The sequence below is a fragment of the Scyliorhinus canicula genome, chromosome 29 (genome assembly GCF_902713615.1).
Source record: "Scyliorhinus canicula chromosome 29, sScyCan1.1, whole genome shotgun sequence".
NCBI classification, from domain to species: domain Eukaryota; kingdom Metazoa; phylum Chordata; class Chondrichthyes; order Carcharhiniformes; family Scyliorhinidae; genus Scyliorhinus; species Scyliorhinus canicula.
The window spans coordinates 8,732,874-8,740,197 of record NC_052174.1 but is presented as its reverse complement, the minus strand read 5'-3'; positions in this window follow the sequence as shown (position 1 = coordinate 8,740,197).

Here is a 7,324-nt window from a genome sequence, read left to right as displayed (position 1 = left end):
TCCATCGGCCTTGGAGCTGTCTCCTGCCCGAGGAAGCCATTTCTCCCTCCCCCGTTCTCTTCCTCATTTTGACTGCTTCACCCAAATCTCCCCTTCTCGAAGGAGCCTTGCCCTACTTAACATGGGTTAAGGTACCAATCTGGCCAGTTACATTCCCTATTGCGGCGCACGTGGAGGCCATTCAGCCCATCGTCTCTGCACCAGCTCTCTGTACAAGCACCGTGAGTTAGCATCGCTCCCCTGCCTTTTCCCCGTCACTCCCTCCTGCACATTGTTTCAATTCAAATAACAAATCTTATTCCCTCTCGGCTGCCTCGATCAAACCGGCCTCCCCCACACTCCCAGACCCCAACCACTCGCCGGGTGAAAAACTTTTACCTCACATTCGCATTTACTTCTTTTGCAAATCACTTTAAATCTGTGCTCCTCTCTCGCTCTCGATCTCTTTACTTTCTTTTTAATATAAATTTAGAGAGCCCAATTCTTTTTATTTTCCAATTTTGGCGTGGCCGATCCACCTACCCTGCACATCTTTGGGTTGCGGGGGGCACGAGACCCACGCAGACACGGGGGAGAACGTGCAAACTCCGCACGGACGGTGTCCCAGGGCCGGGATCGAACCCGGGTCCTCGGCGCCGTGAGGCAGCAGTGCTAACCCACTGTGCAGCCCCTCTCGATCCTTTAACGAGGGGGAATTGTTTCTCCCCCGCCTTACTCTGTCCAGACGCGACACCCGCGTGTTTGCACAGCTCTCACCCGACAGTACAGGGTCGAGGTTCCGCTCGCGTATTCAGCCGCGGTTCGAGCTGAAATGCATCCTCCCCGTGCCAGGAGCTCAGGCTGCCTGCTGTGTTCTGGTAAAGCTCTCTGCGCGGGGATCACTCGTGCCCTCTTTCCTCTGGGGAAAGTCGGCGCCGCCAATAACAGCAGCCACAGAACAACCCCCCTCCCCCCCCCCCCCCCCCCGCCCTTGCAAACGTGGGAACCTGTTCAGTGACTCTGAGGAGCACTTACCTCATTAGAGCAATTGCTTCCCTCGAGACACGCGGGAGGCTGCTTGTTATTTAAAAGCAGGCCGCCTAGCTGAGAGGGCGTCGGGAGGGACATCTCGCTCGTGGCTCAGGCGTACAAATGCTCCTCCCTTGACCGAGCCAAACAGACAACGCGAGAGGCTACGCAAAGAACGGGAGCCTCGCGTGCACGGCGGAGCAGTGGGTTAGCCCTGCTGCCTCACGGCGCCGAGGTCCCGGGTTCGATCCCGGCTCTGGGTCACTGTCCGTGTGGAGTTTGCATATTCTCCCCGTGTCTGCGTGGGTTTCACCCCCACAACCCGAAGATGTGCGGGGTAGTTGGATTGGCCGCGCTGAATTGCCCCTTAATTGGAAAAAATTAATTGGGTAATCTAAATTTATGAAACAAAAAGAACAGGAGGCGCTCGAGCAGCCCCCCCCCCCCCCCCCCCCCAACGTTTGACCCTCGATTTGCTGTCCATCAGAAATCTGTCCAATTTGAATGAACTCAACGACCCGCAGCAAGAGAATTCGAACCGCTGACAGGCTTCAGAGAGAAAAGTAGGCCTCTCCGGCTCCACCTTAAATGGAAGGCCCCGTATTTTATTTTGACCCCTGCCCGGTTCTAGATACCCCTTCTCCCCACAAGAAGAAACATTCTCTCAGCACCCACCCTCATCGAACCCCCTCAGAGACTAATGCGTTTCAATCCGATGGAGCTGCTTGTCCCGGAGTTTCCTGACATCGGCAGGAGGGACGTTGTCGATGGGCCCGATCGACGCCAGGAGCAGACCGTGTGAGAGTACCTGTTTCCCATCGCTCCAACCTTGGGAGAGAAACTGGAGAACGTTTCTCTTTTTAAAATAAAAAGCAGCAGCCCCGGAAATATTATCGCCCATTGATTGCCCTCTGCGAGCCAAAATGGCTGTTCGCGCAAAGGCCCCGGCTGGGATTTTCCCGGTCGCGCGAGTGGCGGGCAACGCCGCGAGGAGGCGACAGATTTGGCCGTTCTCCCAAGTCTCCCTCGCCCCCGCCAACACGCATGCGACCGGCAAATCCCGCCCTCTATCTCAAGCGGGACACAAAGCAGTGCATGCGGCACAGTGGTTAGCACCGCTGCCTCACGGCGCCAGGCACCCAGGCTTGGGTCGCTGTCTGTGCCGAATCCGCCCGTTCTCCCTCCGTGTCTGCGTGGGTTTCCTCCGGGTGCTCCGGTTTCCTCCCACAAGCCCCGAAAGATGTGCGCGTTAGGGTGGGGTTTACGGGGATTGGATTGGATTGTTTATTGTCATGTCTACCAAGGTACAATGAAAAGTATATTTCTGCGAGCAGCTCAAACGTATCATTTAGTACATGAAAAGAAAATACGTAATAGGTCAACGCAAGGTACACAATGTGAATACATAGACACAGACATCGGGTGAAGCAGACAGGGTGTAGTGTTAATCAGGTCAGTCCATAAGAGGGTTGTTTAGGAGTCTGGTGACAGCGGGGAAGAAGCTGTTTTTGAGTCTGTCCGTGCGTGTTCTCAGACTTCTGTATCTCCTGCCCGATGGAAGAAGTTGGAAGAGTGAGTAAGCCGGGTGGGAGGGGTCTTTGATTATGCTGCCCGCTTTCCCCCGGCAGCGGGAGGTGTAGATGGAGTCAATGGATGGCAGGCAGGTTCGTGTGATGGACTGGGCGGTGTTCACGGCTCTCTGAAGTTCCTTGCGGTCCTGGGCCGAGCAGTTGCCATACCCAGGCTGTGATGCAGCCCGATAGGATGCTTTCTATGGTGCATCTATAAAAGTTGGTAAGGGTTAATGTGGACACGCTGAATGTCCTCAGTTCCCTGAGGAAGTATAGGCGCTGTTGTGCTTTCTTGGTGGTAGCGTCGACGTGGGTGGACCAGGACAGACTTTTGGAGATGTGCATCCCTAGGAATTTGAAACTGCTAACCATCTCCACCTCGGCCCCGTTGATGCTGACAGGGGTGTGTACAGTACTTTGCTTCCTGAAGTCAATGACCAGCTCTGTAGTTTTGCCGGCATTGAGGGAGAGATTGTTGTCGGTACACCACTCCACTAGGTTCTCTATCTCCCTCCTGTATTCGGACTCGTCGTTATTCGAGATCCGGCCCACTATGGTCGTGTCGTCAGCAATGCAGTCGTGTGTGTACAGGGAGTATAGTAGGGGGCTAAGTACGCAGCCTTGCGGGGCCCCGGTATTGAGGACTATTGTAGAGGAGGTGTTGGTGTTCATTCTTACTGACTGAGGTCTATGGGTCAGGGAGTCGAGGATCCAGTTGCAGAGGGAGGAGCCAAGTCCTAGGCTTTGGAGCTTTGACATGAGCTTGGCTGGGATTATGGTGTTGAAGGCGGAGCTGTAGTCAATAAATCGGAGTCTGATGTAGGAGTCCTTGTTGTCGAGATGCCCCGGGGTTGAGTGCAGGGCCAGGGAGATGGCGCCTGCTGTGGACCGGTTGCGGCGGTTAGCGGATTGCAGTGGATCAAGGCGATCCGGGAGTATGGAGGTGATGGAGGGCGGGGGAGAGTGGGCCCGATTAGGGTGCTCTTTCAGAGTGTCGGCGCAGACTCGATGGGCCAAATGGCCTCAATCCGCAATGTAGGGGTTCCATGGTTCGATGGAGTGACACCTCAGTTGCACAGGGGGGTTAGTTAGACCCCTTTCTGGAGCAACTGTGATCAGTTATTCACCCCCTCCCCCCCACACTTGACCTCAAGAAAGATTGGAGGGGGGTGCAGAGCATAACCCCTCAAAATCAGAGGCAGGTTGGTCAGCACTTGTTGAGGAGATCTCAAACTCTCTCCTTGGTGCTGTGAATGCAGGTTCAGAGGAACGGGAGGAAGCCATTCAGCCTCTTGAATGCCCCCCCCCCCCCCACCTCTTCAACGAGATCGTGGCTGGGCTGTATCTTAAAAGCGTCAAAGTATTCAATTCTGGTCGCCACACTATCAGAAGGATGTGGAGGCTTTAGAGAGGGTGCAGAAGAGATTTACCAGGATGTTGCCCGGTATGGAGGGCATTAGCTATGAGGAGAGGTTGAATAAACTCGGTTTGTTCTCACTGGAATGACGGAGGTTGAGGGGCGATCTGATAGAGGTCTACAAAATTATGAGGGGCATAGACAGAGTGGATACTCAGAGGCTTTTCCCCAGGGTAGAGGGGTCAATTACTAGGGGGCATAGGTTTAAGGTGCGAGGGGCCAGGTTTAGAGGAGATGTACGAGGCAAGTTTGTTTACACAGAAGGTAGTGGGTGCCTGGAACTCGCTGCCGGAGGAGGTGGTGGAAGCAGGGACGATAGTGACATTTAAGGGGCATCTTGGCAAATACAGGAATAGGATGGGAATAGAGGGATACGGACCCAGGAAGATTGTAGTTTAGTCGGGCAGCAGTGGTCGGCACAGGGCTTGGAGGGCCGAAGGGCCTGTTCCTGTGCTGTACTGTTCTTTGTTCTTTGCCCTGGTTTTGTAATCCCTGATGCCTCCCTTGTCCCAACAAAAATCGATCATCCCTCAACCGACAGTGGCACGGAAACAGATTACCGGCTGACTGATACACCGCTGTTTAGTGGGATCTTGCTGTGCGCAAATTGGCTGCCGCGTTTCCCACGTCTCTACGCCTTTAGGAAGCATCCCAGCGGTTGCAAAGGCACTTGGGGTGGGGGTGGGGGGGTGGCCACATCTGGAGGCCACGGGCAATAAGAACTAATTCTCTTCCCGGCTCCGGTTCGGGTCACAGAGGGAGAATTCTGAATGAATTCCTAACAAGCACGTCTTTCGGGACTTGTGGGAGGAAACCGGAGCACCGAGAGAGTCTCGTTCCCCCAAAACCCCGAGGCCGTCCCGCGTCTGAATTCACGCCAAGTCATGTTCGCCCGTCATCGCCACCCCCTGGGCCCGCTGACCGCCAATGGGTCCCCGCCCGGCACCAAACGCAATCTTAAAAACTCTCGCCTTCAGATCCCCCCCCCCCCCCCCCCCCCTTTCCAGGGCCTCCTTTCCCCTCTCACCCTCCCACCTCCCCCTCTCCCACCCCCCTCCTTTCCCCTCCCACCCCCTCCTTTCCCCTCCCACCTCCCTCCTTCCCCTTCCCAACCTCCCACCTCCCTCCCTCCCTCCTTCCCCTCCCACCCTCTCCCTCCCTCCCTCCCTCCCCCTCCCACCCTCCCACCTCCCTCCTTCCCCTTCCCAACCTCCCACCTCCCTCCCTCCCTCCTTCCCCTCCCACCCTCCCTCTCCCTCCCTCCCTCTCCCTCCCTCCCCCTCCCACCCTCTCTCCCTCCCTCCTCCTCCTCCCCCCACCCCACCCTCCCTCCCTCCCCCTCCCACCCTCTCCCACCTCCCTCCCTCCCCCTCCCACCCTCTCTCCCTCCCTCCTCCTCCTCCCACCCCCACCCTCCCTCCCACTCCCCACCCTCTCTCCCTCCTCCTCCTCCTCCCACCCCCACCCTCCCTCCCTCCCACTCCCTCCCTCCCTCCCTCCCGGTAACCTCCTCCAGCACACAGGGCAGAAGCTGGGGGGCGCACACGATGCAGAATCCGGAGGAAGATGCAGGGGACGAGAACGGCCCTTCTAACATTTTCAGCGTGAACAAATGCCAGCTACGAGACTCGGCACGTTTGGGGGATTTGGTGCTGCCAACATACCACCCAGAAAAACAGCACCATCTCCAGGGCCACAAGCAACGCTACGGGAGTGTGTCAGCGGCGAGGGATTGAGAAGGAGGAACGTCCGTGTACACAGGGCATCCCAAAGTGCTGTGGTAGGGAACACGGCCGCCAATTTGTGCAGGCCACAGCAATGGTGGCCAGACCCAACATTTGTTGCCCATCCCTAATTGCCCCTTTGGAAGGTGGTGGGTGAGCCGCCGCCTTGAGCCACTGCAATCCCGTCTGGTGTAGGTACACCCACTGTGCTGTTAGGGAGGGAGTTCCAGGATTTTGCCCCAGCGACAGTGAAGGAACGGCTGATATATTTCCCAGTCGGGGTGGGGAGTGACTGGGAGGGGAATCTCCAGGTGGGGGGGTTCCCAGGTATCTGCTGCTCTTGTCCTTCTAGATGGTAGAGGCCGTGGGTTTGGAAGGTGCTGCCTAAGGAGCCTTGGTGAGTTGCTGCGGTGCATCTTGTAGACGGTACACACGGCTGTGCGTCGGTGGGGGAGGGGAGTGAATGTTTGTGGAAGGGGGAGCCAATCAAGCGGGGCTGCTTTGTCCTGGATGGTGTGGAGCTTCTTGAGTGTTGTTGGAGCTGCGCTCATCCAGGCAAGTGGAGAGTCTCCCATCGCACTCCTGACCTGTGCCTTGTAGATGGTGGGACAGGCTTTGGGGGGGGGGGGGGCAGGAGGTGAGTTACTCTCCGCAGGATTCCCAGCCTCTGACCTGCTCTGGTAGCCACAGTATTGATATGGATGTTGGTTAAGGAACAAATATTATCCTGGGCACTAGGGAGGGCTCGTCGCTGGTTCCAAAAAGAGTGGAACCGTTCACACCCCACCCGAGATGAACACATTGGAGTCTCGGTTAAAGCTACGTGGGAAAGTTGTCACATCCGATAGTGCCGGTACTCCCTCGGTACTGGGACTGCGTCTGGAGGGGGATTTCAACTCACTACCTCTGACTCAGGGCGAGTGCGCCCATCACTGACGCACCGGTCACATTCTAGGTAGAGTCAGCTGAATCACAGAATCCCCACAGTGCCGAACGAGGCTATTCGGCCCATCGAATGCACTTACTACCCACCCACACTATTAACGCCGCGCAAAGGCAGAGCCACCCGCGTCTGAACACAAACGCAAACGGGCGGTTCAGAACTTCCGGATGCTTCCGTTAAGCTTTAATAACCAGGTGGGGTTCCATCTCTGGAGGTTACCTCGCAAATTGAGTCGCTTGGGTGTGAGAGCAAAGTGTTATGGGCCAGGGTTTAGAGAACCCCAAAGTGGATCATGGAGTTCCCCTGACCCACAACTTTTACTAGATTGTGGTACAGGGAGCACACGGCCCATTCTACAGGTGTGGCACAGCAGAAATGGAAAAGTATTTTTTAAAGCAAAACAACGTTTATTCTACGAACTCAAGTTAACCGTTTTAAAACATACAGTGAACATATTAGCAACCATCAATTCAAATACACCCCCCCAAAGAATACAACACTAAGTAATCCTTTAAGCTTTCCTTTTAACATCCATAAGACTTAAAACACCTTTTACCAGAAGCACATCAGGTTAAAGTTACTACTGTTATTAGTTTAAATCACCAGGATCGATTTACAGTCTTTAGATTACAGAGAGAGAATCTAATACACCTTCTGGCTG